At 44.1% G+C, this 19,841-nt stretch overlaps 1 protein-coding gene across 6 annotated transcripts in view; it reads right to left on the bottom strand.

Moving 5' to 3' along the window:
- foxp1b (forkhead box P1b) overlaps window positions 1-17,830 on the bottom strand; it is a 148,196-nt gene extending 130,366 nt beyond the window's left edge. For 4 of the 6 annotated variants that reach the window (XM_031843625.1, XM_031843599.1, XM_031843650.1 and 1 more), the window contains exons 1-2: window positions 17,214-17,366; window positions 2,467-2,544 (exon numbers count right to left, since the gene is read on the bottom strand). The gene's annotated coding sequence lies outside the window, so the exon portion shown is untranslated. Of the gene's footprint in view, window positions 1-2,466; window positions 2,545-17,213; window positions 17,367-17,475 lie in introns of those variants that run through there. The other 2 variants (XM_031843583.1, XM_031843591.1) reach the window with 2 other exon arrangements.
- Window positions 17,831-19,841: the final 2,011 nt, after the last annotated feature.

The following is a 19,841-nucleotide window of genomic DNA, read 5'->3' on the forward strand; positions in this document are numbered from 1 at the left end:
AGCTGAACGTGAAAGATAAAATATAAATCGAATGTGTTCCAAAATTCATAAAAGTCTGATGTGAGGTTGTACCTTTCAGGCGGACGCGACACAGGGAGGATTTATCCAAACCCTGACCTGGATATCCTGCGTCTCCGTCCACCCAGTGTGGACGAGGAACACTGATAGGAACTCTTCCTCCACAAGTTCAAGGGAAATGCTTTCAATGGCGCGGCTCTGTCCTTCCCAACCAGCCGAGAGTTTTATGTTTATGAGCTACCCTGATGGGGATGCACATATCCATTAGATATGAGTTTGCCTATGGAGGGAGGGTGAGGGGGCCTGGTATTAACCCACGAGTAAATGCCCCATCAGCAAAGAGGGAAAAGCTGCCTTTTATGGCCAACAGATCACAGACTCAAGCCATTGACCACAGAGCCCACAAATGAGGCGTTAAGTGTAGTGGCGGGGCAGCGGAGGAAGAGGAGCGGAGAGATACGACCCTCCGCTCAGCCATGCGTGGAGCTGCCCTCTGCCTCCTTTCTTTTCTCTTCCACTCCTCATACCACGATTAAATACACAAAAATAACAACTGTCACCGGCAGCCAAATTCATTAAAAGGCATCCGTGACATCGTAGCCTTGTAATGTTATTTGTTGTAATAGAATATACTTTTTTTTTTTTTACGCAATATTCGGAGAGATTCCTAATGGACATTTTTGGTAATTAATTGCCAGATAGATGCAGGGTTAGAGTTAAGAAACACAACCTGACGTGGAGATTGGGAAAGAGAGTGCAGCGAGGGAGGCCCTGCTGGGAAGGTTTCATCATTGTGCCTGCCCCCCCCCTGCTGCTGGCATAGGCAGGAGACGGGGGAGATAGACTCCTCTTCACAGTCAGAGATTTAATTGCACGCAGATTCCATTACCTCTGCACAAATGTCACATTCTCTTCTGATCAGGGGGCACGGCGGCCACCGGCAGCGCTGGCTGGCAAGCAGCCAGACCGTAGTGCAGAAAGTGTTCAGCCAATCAGGGCTCCCGGGGCAGACAGAGGTGAGCGGAGGGACAGAAAAGACGACAGTACGCCAAAGATATTGGAGGAAAAAAAAAAAAAAAAAAACACACACAGAAAAAAAAGTCACCAATGCAGAGAAGCTGACGGTGCAACACTCAGGTAGAGGGCAATATGCTGCATTAACATATTTTATTGATTTCACTTGTGCAGTTAACTGCATTTATCATTGCAATTACTATTATTATTACTATTATTATTCTCATAGATTTTTAATTGGTAAAGGTTGGCGAGTATATGCGCACTCATATTCATATTCATATATTTACAACAAGTTAATACAGCAATGGTAAGTTCACATGACCAACATGACCGAGCTGTTCTAACCTGAAAGAACCTTTACTTCACGTACTGTAATAATAGATGCAAAAATAAATAAATAATAATAATAATAATAATAATAATAATAAATACCCTCAAGCTAAAAGAAAAAAAGACTGCATTTAAATTTTCATTACGAATTAACATCCGAGCTCATTGTACACTTTGAAGATGAAGTTCTTCAAGTATTCTGGACAATCGATCATTTTTATATCAAAATATTATTTGAAAGAGTGAATTGTTCAGTTATAATTATTGCTTAATAGAGCTGCAATCAACGGATTATTTTAATTTATTCTAACCTGGTCCGCTGAGCCCACATGTACAGAAATAACCTGTTATGTCATTTCTGTAATGTCATAACAGGTTAAAGTAAAAATAATCCACCTGTCATTTTCTCACAGATGACGAAGAAAACTAGATGTATCGAAATGTGGGAAAAGCTGGAACTAGCGAATTTGTATAACTCACAAAAATTAGTAAATTGATTGATTGTCAAAATAGGTGCAGATTACAGTTGGCACTTACAGCTGAAACTGTTAAAAGAAATAAAAAGGACAGAGTGGTGAGTGACAGGTAGTGTGCAGTGAACCCCTGGCAGGATCTCCTGGTTGCTCTTAAGAACACAGTAGCATTGTTTTAAGCGTATTAATTCAAAAGCTCTGGGGAATCGGGGCCTCCAGGATTAGGAGTCATGAAGTAGCCCTGATCGGTAAAAACCAGATATGTGGGCAGCAGTTCAGAGGCTTGGAACCAGTCACCACAAGAACATTCCCGGAGTTCAATTTATACAAAAATAATTGCAATATCGGTCAGTAAAATTGGTAATTAGATACTATTTCCCCAAAATAATATCCAGCCCCTATTCTGTACTATTTGTGTCTTCATCATTCACATGCTGGCCTAAACAGCTGAGCAATAAAAGTGATGAAAAGCTCAGAATACATCTGTTGGGATCTGCTTCCAGCTTATTATGGCCCGATACAAATAAGCCTTAATAGCCAGACCCAACGGCTGTTTTGGAGGCACTTCACAGACAAACACAGTAATGTACGAAATAAGAGACGGGTTAGCGGGAGGAGGGCCACATACCCTGATCACTGGTGCAGGGCGGACTGGCGCTCCATTCCTCCAATCAGAATTTAGCTCACAGTCTTGAGAGCAGGGCCACTGGGGAGGGGGGAGGGGGGAGAGAGAGAGAGAGAGAGAGAGAGAGAGAGAGAGAGAGAGAGAGAGGAAGGAAAGGGAAAGATACAACTATTACAAACAGGAAGTGAAAAGGTGGGGGGGGAGCCCCTAACCTGGTCCGCTGAGCCCACATGTACAGAAATGACATAACAGGTAAAAAGTAAAAGTGATCATCCTCGGCCGCAAGTGTTTGATAGGTTGTGACGCACCGATTCCTGTTGGCTCCTCCTGGCCTACATGCATACCAAGTCGTGGTTCATATGTGAACATGCAGATAAGCAGCAATGGCGGACACTAAAATAGCAGCAAAGGTGTTTGTATCACAGTTTCTGTGGTTCGCTTCTCATCTAAGAAACAGTAAACAAGTCACGTGGTTGACCTTTGTTAACGGAGTGCTTTTGATAAACCCACAGAAGACAGAAACGCGCTTCACGGAGCTGAATGTGATCAAAACACAGACTACAGGACCTAAAAGACGATTATTATTTTATATTTAAAGCACCCAAACAAAAAGAACATCTTTACCGACACATTACAAACTTTTATGATGATGAGATATTTACAATAAAGCTGTGTACCACACTACGAAGCTCCAAGTGTGATTGCTCAGGAGACGGTGTTCACAGTAGTGCAGTGACCTATAATCCCCGACGTGGTCTCTCCACCTTCTTGCTTTGTTGTTTACAGAAATGATGCATGAGCCTTTGTGCCACTGGAAACACATCGGAGACAACATTTTGTTGATTGTAAAAGCTGGTGTTGAGCTCAAAAAGCATTCGTCTGTAACCAGATAAACAAGTGGAAATATGCTAATGACTTCCAGATCAGCTTCAGACCATTGCAGATGAGGCAGCCGAACAGATGGCTTCTAGTTTGGTCCCCGTCACACGAGTCGTGGCTGCATGTGTGGCTTGTTGGCCCCATGATGTGTATATATATACTGTATATACAGTATATATACGTATACGCGACATGTGCACCGCTTTGCTGTTAAATGTGGCCGGTGTCTTCCAGCAGCACAGCTCCCAGTTAATTGGCCCCGTGCTCGATGGGAAAGCGTGTCAAAAAAAGACTAACTCTATAACTCTGTGCAGCGCGGTGTCTCTCTGACCAGACACAACAAACCCACAGACATCCCAACGCCTCATAACTCACCAGTGTGGAATTTGACTAACCCCATTAGCGCAGCCGCTCTTTCCACAGACCCAGTCCACATTCCTGGGGCCCGCAATCGGCCCCAGATAAGACTCGACTGATTACTCGGTTGCATCCTTGTCATTACTCCCCGAAAATATGTTGATCCCAACAGACACCCCCCCCCCCAAACCCACGCCCTCATGGATTCACGGCGGGGCCCCTCACTTTGAGATCTTACTCCAGCTTTAGAAACCACTTGATGAGAAGATTGAAAAGAGATGGGATTTATGTGCAGGGTGTTAAAATAGCACACACTTAAAGAGGTCGCTCTGATTTCAAGTCTTTATTGCAAATTAACAAGCGCTGGATGTTAAAACGCGGTTACGTTTTATTACGTAATTTGTCCATAAAATGTTTTTAAAAAAAGACTAAAACAACCAAACACTTTGAGATATACTACATGCGAAGACGCCAACATAAAGTCAAAACACTTTTACCTCAGACTATAAAGCGTTCTCACTTTTTCACGTGCCAGCTGCTCGACACTCGACTCGCTCTGGAAACATGTGGTTGTGATCTCCTCTTTTCACTCAAATTACAAACGATGTCAGTTTCTGAGGGAAAACTCCGGTTCGCAGCGCGTGTGTTAATTGCCACTCATTTGTGAGTTCGCAGGCGAACCAGACAGCCGCTTGAAGCTGTCCGTCCTTGTTGAGGGAGTGCGACGAGGGCCAGGAGTTAGCCGGCGTCAGGTGAACCCAGCGATGGTTTCTTTTGCTCCATGAAATCAGTTACAGGTCACCTGCTGCTCGTTTGAAAGCACGACAAGTGAGAATATTTACAAAAGGAAACTTGTTTAACCCATTCGAATTGTGAAAAACGACAGCATACACGGTGTTAGTGGATCTACGATGAAGCCAGTGATCAGGTTTTGCACCGGTTGGTTGGTGGGGGGGGGGGGTAAACTGGTGCTGTATCGGATCAATGGCATGACCCATTAAGTCACACCACTCCTCATCTAATAAGAGCCATCGGGAACACCCGCGGCTGACCTGCGCTGCTGGGGACAATTACCAGAGAGTGGTCTTTCGGGGGGCCGACGCCCACTTGACCCGGTAGCGTAAAGACGTGCAGGAGATCCACATGATTTAAACTCCTCCCCAAGACGCGCTGACAAGGTTAGCGGGTCAGCGCAGACATTAACAGGTCAGTGTGTGGCCCACTTGGGAACAATTACTCCCAGTCACAGCTAAGTGGACACTTGATTGAACACGACGGAGGCAGGACACACTTCCCACAGATAACAATCCCCAGAGCCATTTAGGATAAAAAGCCCTTGTGATACAGCCTTTATGGGCAGAATTCATCTTCCTTTTCCCTTTTAAAAGAATGTGAGAGTGTGATAGAGAGCCATTCTCTCAGAGAGATGAGTCCCTCAAAAGCATTACCATTTTCTAGCAATGCTAATAGCTGCTTCTGACACAGAAACAATTACAAGGTGACTGGGAGAACGAGCTAAACAATGGGACGGGGCTGTTGAGGTTTCATTTTTCTTTCGTGGAGGAAAATCGGCGCGTCTTCCAGCGGACTTTTGACGGAACAATCGGGCTTAAAACAGCAACGCTGGAAGTTAACAGAGCAACATAAACACACAATAAATATCTCATCTCTAATTAACGGTTTGGGGTTTTTTACGCTGCTAGACCTTTAACCTACTGACAGTTTGACCCCTCTCTCCAACCACAATGACTGAAAACTTTGCCTCGAACATCTGGTGTCCTGCAGCAGCCCGGCCAGCTCTGGGCCGCTTCATGTCACAACTCAACAACAACTAGTTTGTGTTTCATCGTAATGCGTGGGTTTAACATGAACTGTAGAAGATAAACAGATGTTTGAGGGGGGGAGCTGCTGCAGATAAAATAGCAAACTTATGAATGTGTATCTGTGTATAAAAACGGTCTCCTCGTACACAAACGGGGCTTATCGATTCGCGAACACATTTTCCCAGCATTTGCATAAGCCGCGGGTTGTTTGTGTTGTTGTTGGGTTTTTTTTGTCCAGGGGCTTTGTTTATTTATTCGTTTGCGCTATAAAAAAAAATATCAGTTTCACATTGTCCTCTCGATCTGCAGCGGTGGCTGCTGCAGATGGTAGTTGTTAGTGGCTGGAGATGACACAGTTCACCACTTCTCCAGGAGACAGCCGGCCCAGAGACCAGCACAGCTGCAGAGGAGGAGGAGGAGGAGGAGGAGAGACTTTGCTTTTTTTGAAGATAGGAAGGCTAAGCAATCCTGTCGTTGACGGATTTATATTACTCCAGAGCTCATCATTTGCCTCCCGTGCTCTTTTCTGAGGAATCAAGAACTCAATGCCTGACATTAGCAGAGAGAGAGAAACCCTCCTGCAGAGAATCTCTCTCCCCGACCTCTCTATCCCGCCCTCCTCATTAACGGGGCTCTTTTCCAATTCACAGAGGGACCCCTGAGATACAACGTTCCCAAAGAATCCGGCAAAGTGACACAACATTAATCCATTTGCACACACGCGGAAAAAGTGCAAAAAAAGCAACAGGCTCACCGGCTGACCCGCCGCTTGTTGTGGCAGCCGGCTTTATTCCCCAGGACCGTTTTGTAACCAAGTGGGCATCGTGTGAAAGCCATCTGGGTGCCACTTATTTAAAGCTGGCACAGGTCCCGTGGCAGCCAGCCTGGCAATGAGGAGAAGGGAATAAATTGCATCATTTACTTAACTTTTACCGTTGTGCCTGTTTAAAAAAAAAAAAAAAAACACGACTAAACAATTCGGGGGGGGGGGGGGTTCGAGCGTGCCAGTTTCTGCCGACAGCCAAATTGTGCTGCATGTGCGGCAACCATCAAAGGGCTGATAAAGGAGGTATCGAGATGTAATGAAATTGCATTTACCACCAAGTACGTTAACAGCCCTCGATCTATTTACACCAAAAGAAAATCTCCCGGTGAGTTATGCACGGCACACAACCCATAAACAGACAATAAACACATTGTAATTATAATGCCAACTCTTTAATTACGTGTGCCATTTGGGGATGGTCGAGCTCGCTAATTGTCAGAGTGATGTGAAAGGATTTTTTTTGGGGGGGGGGGGGGGGGAAATCAAGCCTCGGGCCCCGATGAGAACCATATTCCCGGCTCTCCGAGCGCGTTAGAAGGCAGAAAATTCAATTGGCACGGTTCCAAAGAGGAACAGTCCAAACAGTCGTAATCAGCGGGGACAAACTCCATGCAAATCATTTACATTAGCACAAGTGTGTAAGGTTTCACTCGCAGAGCGCTATAAAGCGAGGAACGTCTCTGCCTGCTTTCAACCTCGCTGCTATAGGTTATGATCAGTTCCACAAATCGTACACCGTCTGAAGAGGCAAGGAAGGAAACAAGACACCTACGACTGGGATATCTCACTCGATTGTGTCTCTATTATTCTATGACAATTCTCTTCTATTTTCCAGAGTGGAAACCAATTAAATTACAGGAGAGAAACAATGTGGACGACAGGCTTTAATCCTGTTACTGCATGTTGCCAGTAAACAGCAGACGTATTGCAGAATGCTAAACAAACTAAACGCCCCTGTAGCCGTTGTGTCTTCACAGACGGTTGACCCGACATCACTGTTTGGTGAGGATGCTGAGTATTTGTCGCCCTGTTGACTCCCGTTAGACCATTAGATTAGATTTATTATGTTATGATGACCACTTTTATTCTGTGACTTGGTATTACCTTAGAAAAGAGAAAAAAGATACAGCGTTCCTTTAATAATACGGAAATGTTATTTTTGTTGTATCAAACAGCCCTACTGCCAAGGAAGTGTTGGTATGCCATATCATTTGAATATTACTGCCAATTCCATGCAGCTCCGATTTATATATACATTTTTATCTCCAGTTTGATCCGTGCGTTGCATATTTTGCCATCAAGGAAAAAGAGGAAAGGCATTGTATAAGAACAGACGCTTTGAGCGCGTTGAGGAAAAAAACGAAACATTTTTGGACATGAACACTCCCAATGTTCAGACTGAATGAGTTCAGCGGTCTGCTTGCAATGCAAACCAACTCTGAACGGACGCGAAGCGACTCAGCGTACATCACGCACAAATGTCCACTACGATTTAACGTGATGACATCCGTCCATATTCACTTTTACATCGGTAGCTGCTGTTGGCAACAGTATCGCCTGTTCACGATACCAAGTCTGGTCACGTGATCCGTTTGCTTATTTAAGCGAGTGGCCTCGACTGGCCTACAATGTTAGCCTGTACAGCTCATGGCAGTGGATGAAGATCACAGGGTGAATTGTTGAGTACACCCTGAGAACACTCCATGAGACGACGTCTCTTCAGATGAATCATCAGCTGTGAGAAGTATCAGGTAGTGAGTAACTGTTTACATGTTGACTGGCCTGTATGTGGTCGGGCATGATGTCTCATGGTGGAAAGAGAGGCATCCCGTGGATCTGGTGGGAGGCTGCGGCGCTGCAATCAACTTCACCGCGGCCTGCAAGGTCTTTCACACGGGACCCCGCTACTGATGAACGACAGCGGAGTGACTCAGTGAAAGAGAACGTGTGCATGAAGGATGCAGAATTTTTCATCCGCCATCCGTCTCGTGCTCTAATGTGGCCATTATGCTCTAAAAAGAGACTGCTCGTCTATTCACTTCATGCAAAAAAGAAGGGAGATGACACAGCGAGAGGGTCGGTCGCAGTGATTAAAACTCTTTGAATTAGCTCTTCAATCGCAGCGTACGATTGTGTAGGAAGCACACAGACATGCACTCAAAATACCCAAATCCCCTCCGTAGTTATGGATATGAATGGATTGATTTACTCATTTCTGGGCGAGTTGTGTTGTGTTTTTTTTCCGGCGCGAGGAATTGATTGGCCGACACATTAAAAGCTTGTGCATCCCCGCGCTCCATACACACGACATGAAAAGGCTTTTAGAAAAACATCCAATAACTCGGAGCGGCTGATTGTTTATCCCACACCACATTGGCAGCATTTACAACAGGTGCAGTAAATCTCCAACAAAAAGGCTGTAAACAGTAAATAGTAAATGGTTAACGGCGGCGGCGAAGCTGGGAGCAACTCTGGGACACACACGTGTGTGTGTGTGTGTGTGTGTGTGTGTGTGAGAGAGAGACGCAGAAGGCGCTTTGTCAGCGCCACTCACTGAGAACTGATACCGAAGACAAATAGAATGTGCAACGTGCGATACGTGAGCCAACGCTGTCACAGGTGAACCTCTGGTACGACATCACCGCTTTTACAGGAGACTCAGATCTGCAACTGACGATTCACATCACTGCTAACGTACACTTTCCGGTGCTCTTTACTATAGTTCCTGGAACAAAATAAGTAAGTTTCAGTTGCAGTTGAGATTCTCACCCTCTCTCTCTCTCTCTCTCTCTCTCTCTCTCCATCTTTATCTCTGTCTTTTTTTAGACCCGGTCGGGCAGTCTCTTAGATAAATGTCTTGTAAGCCACAATACCACAAAACAATATTTCCATCCCTAATATAAACCATTCACCCATTCACGAGCGAGCCGGGCGGCGTTAGGGTCATGAAGCCCCTTGACGAGCCAAGTCAGCATTAACCCTTTCTGTCCGTTGGTAAACTCACTGCTCTGAACACTCATTTTTCTTTTTCTCAGATCACTTTTTACTGTGAGCTGTGTGCCTGTTGTTGCCGCCTGCTGTTATGTCACCTGACTGCTGGTGTGTGAGCTGACTGTGCAGAGAGGTAAAGCACAGCGCTCTCAGGATGGAAACAGGGGAACACTACCAGCTATCACACACACTGCTGCTGAGGCGTCTGCTTTTATCATTCAAATTTGCAATTAATAATGATTTGACATTTCATTTCATTAAAGTTCGGAGTCGGTGTGTTTTGTTTTCCTTATAAAATATATTGCTCCACTCACGTAGTTATGTGAAGGATACTAGTCAGTGAGTCTTGTATTGTACAGAGAAATGATCCCTGTGTACATCACAGACCGGATATAAAGATGGACGACATGACGGCTACCAAAAAGTGAAGACGAGACTTATCGATCGCCCCCTAGTGGCTGGCTGCAGTATAGATCATAGAGCCCGCCCCCTCCCTGTTAGCAGATGGTCAAACTAAAACAAAGTACACGTCAAAGACATTGTTCCCACGACGGTTTCTGTCATTTTAGGTATTTATTATCACACTAATGTATGTTCAAGGGGTGCGACGTCATGATTGACAGCTGCTCTGAGGGAAGCAGTCGCGGAATTGTACATAGAGTGAGAATGTCGAGATGAGATGCAACTTTAACTTGAATTTTCTCAAAACAGTGACCACGGCTCTTCAAAGATCCTTAAATACAGTCTATGGCTATCACAGCTAGCGTAGCGTCATGTTGAAGTGTTCACAAGAGACGCGAGCAACAACCACGAGTCTGTGTACGAGAACAAGCGTCAATTTGATCGTAAATGTATTTATAGTTGTTGTGTCTTCCCAGCCAAACAGCTACCTTGCGCTAACGTAGCAGCTAGGTGGCTACCATGCAGCTGCGTCCCGCCTCTGTATCCAATGAGCCCCTGACATTAACGATGCGTTTCCCACTCACAAACGACAGATTTTCCCACATTTTCTTTTTAAAACCTGCCGCTCGCCCGCGTGTCACGTGGCCACCTGCTGTGTTTGCTGCTGTGTTATCCTGCGAGATGTGAAAAAGGGACTTTACACACATCCGCAGCCTCTTGATGCCGAACCGCTCTGTGAAAGCCACAGAAGCATCACACCTGACGTGGATCGCTGTGTGAATCTCATCTTTGATAAACAGGAGCCTCAAATACTGTACACTTCTATTTAAACCCACATATCGGCCTCATTTTGGCGTTTTGTACCGTGATTCAGCTCGTGTGTGTGTTCATGGAACATCATTCTGTCACTGAAAAAAAGGTATCTTCACAAGACTCCACGCTGACACATTACATCTCATACTTAAGAATAAATAAAAGATATAAATGATTCTAATAAATTATCACACAGCCCTAAAAACGTTAAGAGTTATCAACAAAAGTGTTTCTTTAAATCACAAAGACGACAGTGACAAAGCGGTTCTCCCGTGCAGGAACTGGACGGCCACGCTCTCTGCCCCCAACACATAACTCCATCCCAGGCTAATCTATTGACCGAGAGGATAAACAACAAAAATATATAACTCGGGTGAAAATAACCATCTCCAACTGAGTGGTTTGGGAACGGAGCCTCGCCCTGTTTACAACACCGAGAACAAAAACAAACTCCCTCCAAGGAGCCCGGGCGAATGCAAGTCACACACACACACACACACACACACACACACACACACACACACACACACACACACACACACCAACCAATACAGGCAAACAACAACAACAAAGTCTGCAGATCTACTGGGAGAGGAGGCTATCACACAACAGCACAAACAAGGTGTGTGTTTGAGGGAATTGGAGAACGAGAGAGACGAGTGTCTGTGAGAGAGAGAGAGAGACAGAGACAGAGAGACACACAGAGAGAGAGAGAGAGAGAGAGAGAGAGAGAGAGACAGAGAGAGAGAGAGCGAGCTGGTGTTGGTGTGAAAGTGGAATTGAGTAGCAAACAAAGTCAAACACCACCCCCGCCACCCCTCTCAGTCTCAGGTCAACTGAATCATCGGGAAAGATACCGTCACCGCCTTCCACGAATAGCTGGCGAAAAGGAAAAAAAACTAAGAAGCCACATCAGTATGACTTCACCGTGGCAGAGCCGGTAGCTTGAGAACACTCTCCCTCAATATCCAGAGGGGACTCTGAATGAAGAGGTAATGAATCTCAGTTAACAAGGCCATTATCAGTGAAGGAACTACATCATCCAGGAGGGACTCCAAATCCACCAGGCCCCTAACACACACACACACACACACACACACACACACACACACACACACACGCCTTTTTATTGTTGCTATTAACTGCTCAGGTACATTGCCAACAACTGGGCCTACCAAAAAAGAAGAAGAAGAAGAAATTGCACAAAGATAAAAGTGCGGCGCTTTTGATCTCGCCCCGTGCATCATCACAGTAAACAATGAGACCGCAGAAGGGACGCGGGGCCCAATTAGCCATCCCTGCTCTCTCCGCTGTCGCGTATTTAAACAGTCCGCGAGGATGATAACAGTAACCTGCATACTTTCATCTGTGCTCCAGACTCATCAGCGTGGCAGCACCTCTGCCGAAGCGCCGCACTGCATCTCGGGTAATTACCGCTCCCCAATTACCACCCAGCTGGTAAATATATATCAAATAAACAAGCAACAACCCGTCAATTAGGAGCACCCTTTGGTAATGGGGGGTCCAGAAGAAAAAAAACACAACAACGATGGTTTATGTACAGACGGGAGGAGAGCGGTTTGTAAAAGGATGAAATCATGTGTTTTTGAGGCGATTAGCACGAGCGTCTGATTAAAAGGGGTTTTAATTGCCGAGAGGGCAGAGTACACAACACGGGAACAGGAACGACAACAGAGGACTGGCAACTTGGCCTTCTCCCGAACAGACGAGCGAAGACGGACGGCAACATTGTTGAATTCAAAAGGCGGAGGAGAACAGCTGCAGCAACAGTCTGTCAACAAAATTTGCATTGCCGCTCTGTCCTCGTCTCCCATTACTCTCTCTCTCTCTCCCGTCCCTCTCCTCGAAGCCCACGGAGCTGCCGGCTTAGATCTGAGCGCTCTGATGGCTTATCACGTAGCGAGCGGCGGGCTAAGCCGGAGTGATGCGCCCAAAAGACATGATCAAAGCAACACCAACTTCCCGCGCGGCGATGATGACGGAGGAGCGGGCCCTGCCATGTTATGTTCCTTATTAGGCCAGGACTGACAAAAAAAAAAAAAAAAAAAAAAAAAAAAAAAATCACACATCGGAGAAGTCAAGGATGAGGCCCTAAAAGATGTGCTCCTGTGAGCGCCGCCAACGACGGTTAACAGGGTTTAAGTGACGGGCCTGTGACATTTCTTCACGGTTCAGTTTTTGCCATTTTCTCGTTCACGTTAACATGATAATGATTCAACCTACGGTCCGATTAGTTCTGAACACTTTTACACTTCCAGCAGCAGATTTTTGCAAAATAAACAAGAGGAACCTGCGAGATAAAATGAGCACCGGCACCACGAGCTGAACAGAGAACCAACAGGGTGCTACCAATAGAACTTAAAACGTCACGAACAGACAAAAGGCCACGCACGTCACAGATCTAACCTGCAGTGTTTGACTGAGAGGTGGTTTGTGCAACACGGCAGCACAAAAAAGAAATGAAATCCACACAACTTATCGTCAAAATATGAGTTTACAAATTACAACTTGAGAGCAATAACTACACCATATCGGTGTCAACATTCACTGATGCATATTTGATAGAAAATCCCTTAAAAAAAAACTGAAGTCCACCGAGCCGCCGAAGCCGCGCCATAAACACGACGCGCAGACCGGACAGCTGATACAAACAGGTGCTGAGGTTCGGCCCGGCAGCCGAGCGCAGCTTGTAGCATATGGCTGAGCCCCCTCATGTCTGGATGGAAGTGTTTGTAGCTTACCTGCATCATTCCCAAAACAGACAAGTGCCGTGCTATTGGAGGAACTCTGAAGTTATTACGTGTACTCACTCAAAAATGAGAAGAGGGAATAGTGTGTGTGCCTGAAAGAAACAACCATTTGGTGTAAAGTGTTACTTAAACTTAAACGCTCTCATAAAATGTCCAAAGTTTTGTATATTTAAATATTGAACGACTAGGTCTGAATATGACACACGTAAAGAACTATATGCATACATCTTGAATAGGTTTCAGAGTTTCACTACCCTACTGCGGGTGTCAAACATCAACGCAAACCACAACACACTGCACAACCAGCTCGCTTCACTTTTTCATCTATTTGTTCAAAGTTTGTCTTCATTTCGTTTCAGCAACACGTTCAGTCAAATCAGCGTTTTCCTGCAACAATTAATCGATTAGTTGTCATATAAATAAAACAATTTCTCTAACCGATTAATCGGTTCGAGTATTTTTTTTTAGGGGAAAAAAAGTTTAAATTCTCTGATTCCAGCTTCTTAAATGTGATCATTTTCTGTTTTTTTTTTTAGTTTTACTCCTCTGTGACAGTAAACTGAGTATCTTTGAGACGTCATCTTGGGCTTCAGGAGACACCGATCGACATTGTTCACCATTTCATCGACCAAACAACTGATCGATTAATCGAGAAAATGATCGGCAGATTAATCGACAATGAAAATACTTGTTAGTTGCAGCGCTAGTCTCAAATATCACGCAAGTATTTGCACACAAAACAAAACATCACACATTTCACTAGATTTAAATCCAGGGTCAAATACGTTGACGTTAGTCTGAGAATAAGTGAATACTTTTCATACAGGGAAGGAGACAGAGCTGAATATTTGTTACAATATGACTTATTGATAGAGCAGAGGCAATGTGTTGTGCAGCCCATCAAGCCAACAAACTGCACCGCATGTACAACAAGCCAATTATTCATTAAAATAACAACACTGCTTTTATCTGAGAGCAACACAACAACAGCTGCTTCAAGACTGAAAGACAACACCAGCAGCGAAGTCATGTCGCATCGTCGTTGCATGCACACGGATGACGTTATTTTTCAGCGCCCCCCCCCCCTTTTTTCTTTATTAAGGACAGATGACAGTAGAAGACAGTAATTAATGGCCGTCCTGAGCAGCTCCTCGGTCTCCATAGAGACAGAGGCGCTGCTCAGAGCACACCTGAAGCTGCTCCGCTCTCTGACCAATAAGCCTTCACCTGGTCGGACGAGCGTCTGCCCGAGCACGCCACAGTGGCCGGGACACACTAACCTTTACCCTGGAAAAATACTGCTCTGCTTTCTCCTTTGTTATCGCTTCCATTCGTGTAATAACGCCACTAATGAGCCAGTGCTCCTTGCTGCCTTTTGTGTCGTGTGCATCAAACATCACATGACGAATTCATCTACCAGAAAAAAATTCCCTTTATTCATCTGTCACTTGTCTCGCTTTGTGAGTAAAAAAAATAAATTAAAAAAGTGTCTCAAGCAAGTGGTTCGAGGGCGTCTCGCGTCTGAAACCAAAACGAGGGGTGAAGAGAGGCAAATAAATGAGAAAAGAAACAACGGAGCGAACGTGGAGACCTTATTTCCCACACTGCACGGGGAAAATAACGCTTCCTTATCATTCGGCTGCAAGCGAAAGGACGCACAGTCGGGTTTACAGCCCCTCCGTACCCAGCACCGGGTATTTCGGTGTGTGTTCACAAATACTGAAGCCGTCAGATGAAAGAGAGAGGGCCGCTCCACTCGGGGGACGGGAGTCCTCACGCTGAATGCATGAGTGACTGATTACTTTCTTACCGGTTGAACCTCGGCTCTCTACAAAAAGGAGAGAGCCTGAAGAGGCCAAACTAGAAACAAGGGCTTTCCAAATAACACGAAATACAAATCACAGGCCGGTGCGTTAAGGATCTTGCATCATTACAATGCATACAGCTGCTCTTCCTCAAATTTCAAGCTTTTTTTTTTCCTTCTGTTCCCTCCCTCCTCCCTCCTTGCCAACTCAATTTATTCAGTTGTAGTATGAAGCAGAGAAAGTACAGACGCGGGGGACGGTGTTGAGGTTGTTCCCGTCAGACACAGCACAACATCTGATGTACGCAACAGCCGGTTCAAACTGCAGGCCCAGGAAAGTTGCAAAGAAAGTTCACCCTAACCCCTTATTTTAAAAACCTAGGGTCAGCATTTGCGAAGGGTCCATTTATGCATAAGTGGGCACACAAAACCCCAGTGCCTGTTCAAATAGTCTCTCTCTCTCTCTCTCTCTCTCTCTCATGACAACAGCCCAGCAGCAGCACTGTTTGATCTCCAATGTTTTCCTTAATCTGGGTTGTCAAGGTTCGCTTGTTGGAGGCTGTTTACTTTACTTCTCCTACAAAAAAAAAAAGTGTCTTTTTTTTTTTTTGTTCTCCCCCCCTCAGACAATGACTAATCCAAAGACCAAGAAGGAGGGAGCACTGCCAGCAATCGCTGTTAAAGCTGCAGTTTCCCTTTTGTACAAATTTTCAAGATGGTTTTAGTCCTGCTGTTGCCAGCTGCAGACTTACTGTAAAAAAAAAAATAATCAAGGGTAATATTTCACTCGGTTCACTCTCAATTGAGATACATCATCTGTATCTTTTGTGTGTGAAAATTATAATTTTCGGGTGAAGATACTAATTGTGTCCGACTTTACAAATGACTAATACGTAATGGATTAACAACGCAGGATATTTGTTGATAATATGTACGCAGACACATTAAACAGTAAAATTCACTATCGCACTAGTAACCGGTGCCCACTTGTCTGCAATACACCTGTTATAGAATATTAAATTAAACAGAAAACGCAGCTAAAATATTTACAATATAAATGTATTTGATTGCTTTGAATTTATTTTCACAGGGCAAAATAGTTTTGCTCAAGTGACTTTACATTCCTTTGGACACTAACACTATTATAATTATTATTAATTATTATTTTTATAAAGTTAATTTACACTTGCACACAATAACAGGTCATTGTTAATTAAACAAAATATGAACCTTATTTTTCAGAAGTGATGAAAAAGTGCAACTTTACAGTCTAAGTTTGACCCACAGCACGTCTGACCCAATAAACCCACTTTAGTTCACACTTTGAGCAGCACAGTTAAACAAAAGTAGCTTTTAAAACGTCTCTAAATCCTTTGTGTTGGTAACAAGTTGAATATCCGCTTTAAAGTCGTGTCGGGCTACAATCCACACACACCGAAGCAGCAAAAGACGCACAGCCAAATAAAAGCAGTGGACGTTCCTGTTATAGCTGAAGCTTTATTACACTTATAATAACTACAGTTTCGGGTGCTAACTGTTGACGTCTTCCTCCGGTATTTTGGGGAGCTTGGAGGACAGCTAACACGTGGGGGGGAGAGGGAGAAAAAGAGCTGCCTCTCTGGTCTCACTCCAAAGAAATCACGGCACTCAAAACTTCCCCTTTCACCGTGAAAACTTTACTTTTTACGGCTGCGTAACAGGTAGCGTTGTGACTTAACTATCACCGAACAGCACTTTAGAACAACAATATGAAGGTGCTTGCACGAGGGGGGGGGGGTCTCGTGAGCAGCCCTCAACTAAGTTAGAAACTCAACTTTCCAAATAATAAAAAAAAATAGAGGATACAACATACAGAAACCCACTCTTGTTACGGAGGCATTAGCGCTAGCGTCACACTAGCAGCCCACGTGCGAATAACACAGGTGCATTTTATTAGTGCTAATTGTATCCATTAGCAAAAACAACAATAAGAAAAGGCGAAGACACACACGAGCTCCGCGTGTGTCTCGTGCTGCGTGCAGCATCAGCAGGTCTCTAGATACGACACGAGCTAATGTTAACGTTAAGATAATAGTGAAACTTACCCAGCGTGGTGAAAGCGCTTTACGGCAGCTAAACAGGCGCACGCGGAGGGGGGATACCGATTTTTAGTATGAGATAACGAACCCGTGCACACGTAAACGTGCGACAACAAATCACACCGTAAACACCAACAATACACCGCCCGCCTCTCGGTGTTTGGTGGTGCAGGGGGAGGAGGAGGAAGAGGAGGAAGAGGAGGCGGGGGGGGGTGGGGGACTAACTAACTAACTAACTTAACTACTAGGAGAAAAGAGATCATCTTACCGAGAGGAGGGCGTCGAGACAAAAAAAAAAGAAGCAAAATGTGGACTTTCGCACACGCTGCCTCCCAGTCTGCCTCGCTGGAGAGAAAAAACGCACGAGCTCCCCTCTCTTTAAATGTTATTAGATTATAATTGTTTTAAACACGCCGAAGAGAAGACTGTGGGGGAGGAAAGAGAAAGAGAGAGCAAAAACAAAAACAAAAAAAGGAAGAATCGCGGATTTGGATGTTGTTGTTTTTGATGTTCCCAAGTCCGTGACGTCATATCCACCTGCTGGGTAAACAACGTTCATTGCATCGCGGCTCGTTCTTCGCGAGACACATCATCGTAGTCACACACACAAGTAGAACACTTTAGTGGGTCCTTTCTGTGGGGAAATGTAATGATATGCATTAGTTTTTTTAGCTGAAAGTGTGACAGGAGAGAGAGGGGGGGGGGGGGGGGGCTGTCAGAAAAGCTAAAATGTCTAAGCTGACTAATTACAACCGAGGCAGAATGAACTTCTTATTATTTCAGAAAATTCTCCTGTCTTTTTTTTTGATCTGAGGTTCATCATAACTGTTCCAAAAGCCTCACTGCAGAAAAAAAAAAAGAGAAATGAAATGCTTTGACATAATCATCAAAGATGTTTTAATCTGAACTGTGAGGAGTTTAAACTATTTAAAGGGGGTGGTGGTATGTTTTTTGTTTTTTTTTAAAGAGGACAGGTTGTCTGGTTATATTTTCTAGCATGTGGGACAATTCTTCATAATATTTTGAAGGAGACGTCTAAATTTGAAACAAGAGTTATTAAGAATCTCTGCTTGGCATTTTGGTCAAATAGTTCTGTGCACTCCTGAACAGTTTCACCTCAATATGACAGTCACAAGAAGTGCAAAAGAAAACATTATGACAGTAATTAAAATCTCTGTCACTTATGCCCCTGAAGAGGAGAATCACCACGGGCCGGTCCAACGGTCCAGTTAACACTCATTGTAAAGCCACATTAATTTAACCCCAAGAGAACATATTTGAAGTCGTTTTTTTGTCCTTGATCAAGGTCTGAGAGGCTCAGCTTTCCTCTCTGAACGTTACTTTTATCATCAGGGAGCAATGCTGCTGCTCAACTCTGTTTGTTAGTAGAGAGCGCCACCCTCTGACCGGGTACTGTCATATTTCTACTACATCTGTGTGTGAGAGAGTTTATGAGGACTTTACTTCATATTCTCAATCCTCTGTTGGGTCATTATACTATTTTTTACAGATGTTTTTTTATCTGTAATATCCTTAAACCTTCAATGCATTGGGTGTTTACATTCCTCGGGTCAGACCTGTTCCTTAAATATTATGGATTGAGCTTCAAATAATCTTAAAACCTTTCATAGCAGATTAACAATTATAAATAATTAAAAACAATTTAGCATTTTCTTTCTCCACTTTTTAAATATATCTTGTTGCCTCTTTCGACGCAGCCAAATTATATTTTATGTTTTATGTATTGTTTGTTGTATTTTATGCATTTTAGTGTGTTACACATGAGTGATTGTAGCTGCTGGGTTACAGGCAAACACGAAACAAACAAACCTTAATTCATAGTAACAGTGACACATCAGTGACAAATGAGGCCAAACAGGAAAACACGGCAATCTAATTTCCTGTTACCTTCACACTTTCACATTCCTTCGGTCTTTAACGGCCCCATGAACATTTTAGAGGTAAAAGAATTTGACAACAATTTTAACACAAGAGAATTGATGAAAAACAAAGAGGGCGTCACTAAATAAAAATGAATGAATAAGACAGGGTGTGTCACATTAGTTACATTATGTGCATAAAACAGTCATATCATTTGTCTATTTAAAACGTTTTTTAAATATATTCTTTTTACAAAAGCAAGTGCTCAAACCCGCAGCTGGAAAACATTCCAACTGTAAAGATTTATATGCGTACATGTTGTAGCAGTCACACGCACATCAATCACTGCACGGCCTACAAACCAGTGTTGTGTTCAATGACCTCAGGGCCCGCGGAGCCACAGCAACGCACAGATGTCCTCTGAGACGTTCAACTGACAACACAAAGAGTTCAACTCAAACATCTGAATCAAGGCAGATATTAAGCACATTCACATACAGGCAGAATACATCACATGAAGCTAAAATCTTCAAAGGAAAGAGTTGACCTTTTGACTCCACCTCTGAGAGAGAACTACTCAAATTGAATGTGTTTGTTACGTCCTCCCACTTGTTACCACTTTATCTCTCATAATACAACACGACTCCCATTGTATCCCTAACAGGATTTGCAGTTTTGCTACGATTTGTGTACTGAGCCAAGCTTTCATGGGATTACTGCAGGGTTTTTGTTTTGTTTCTTCAAAAGGTTGTA

This window comes from Anarrhichthys ocellatus, unplaced genomic scaffold, assembly GCF_004355925.1.
Source record: "Anarrhichthys ocellatus isolate YVR2014 unplaced genomic scaffold, GSC_Weel_1.0 scaffold1, whole genome shotgun sequence".
Classification (NCBI taxonomy): Eukaryota; Metazoa; Chordata; class Actinopteri; order Perciformes; family Anarhichadidae; genus Anarrhichthys; species Anarrhichthys ocellatus.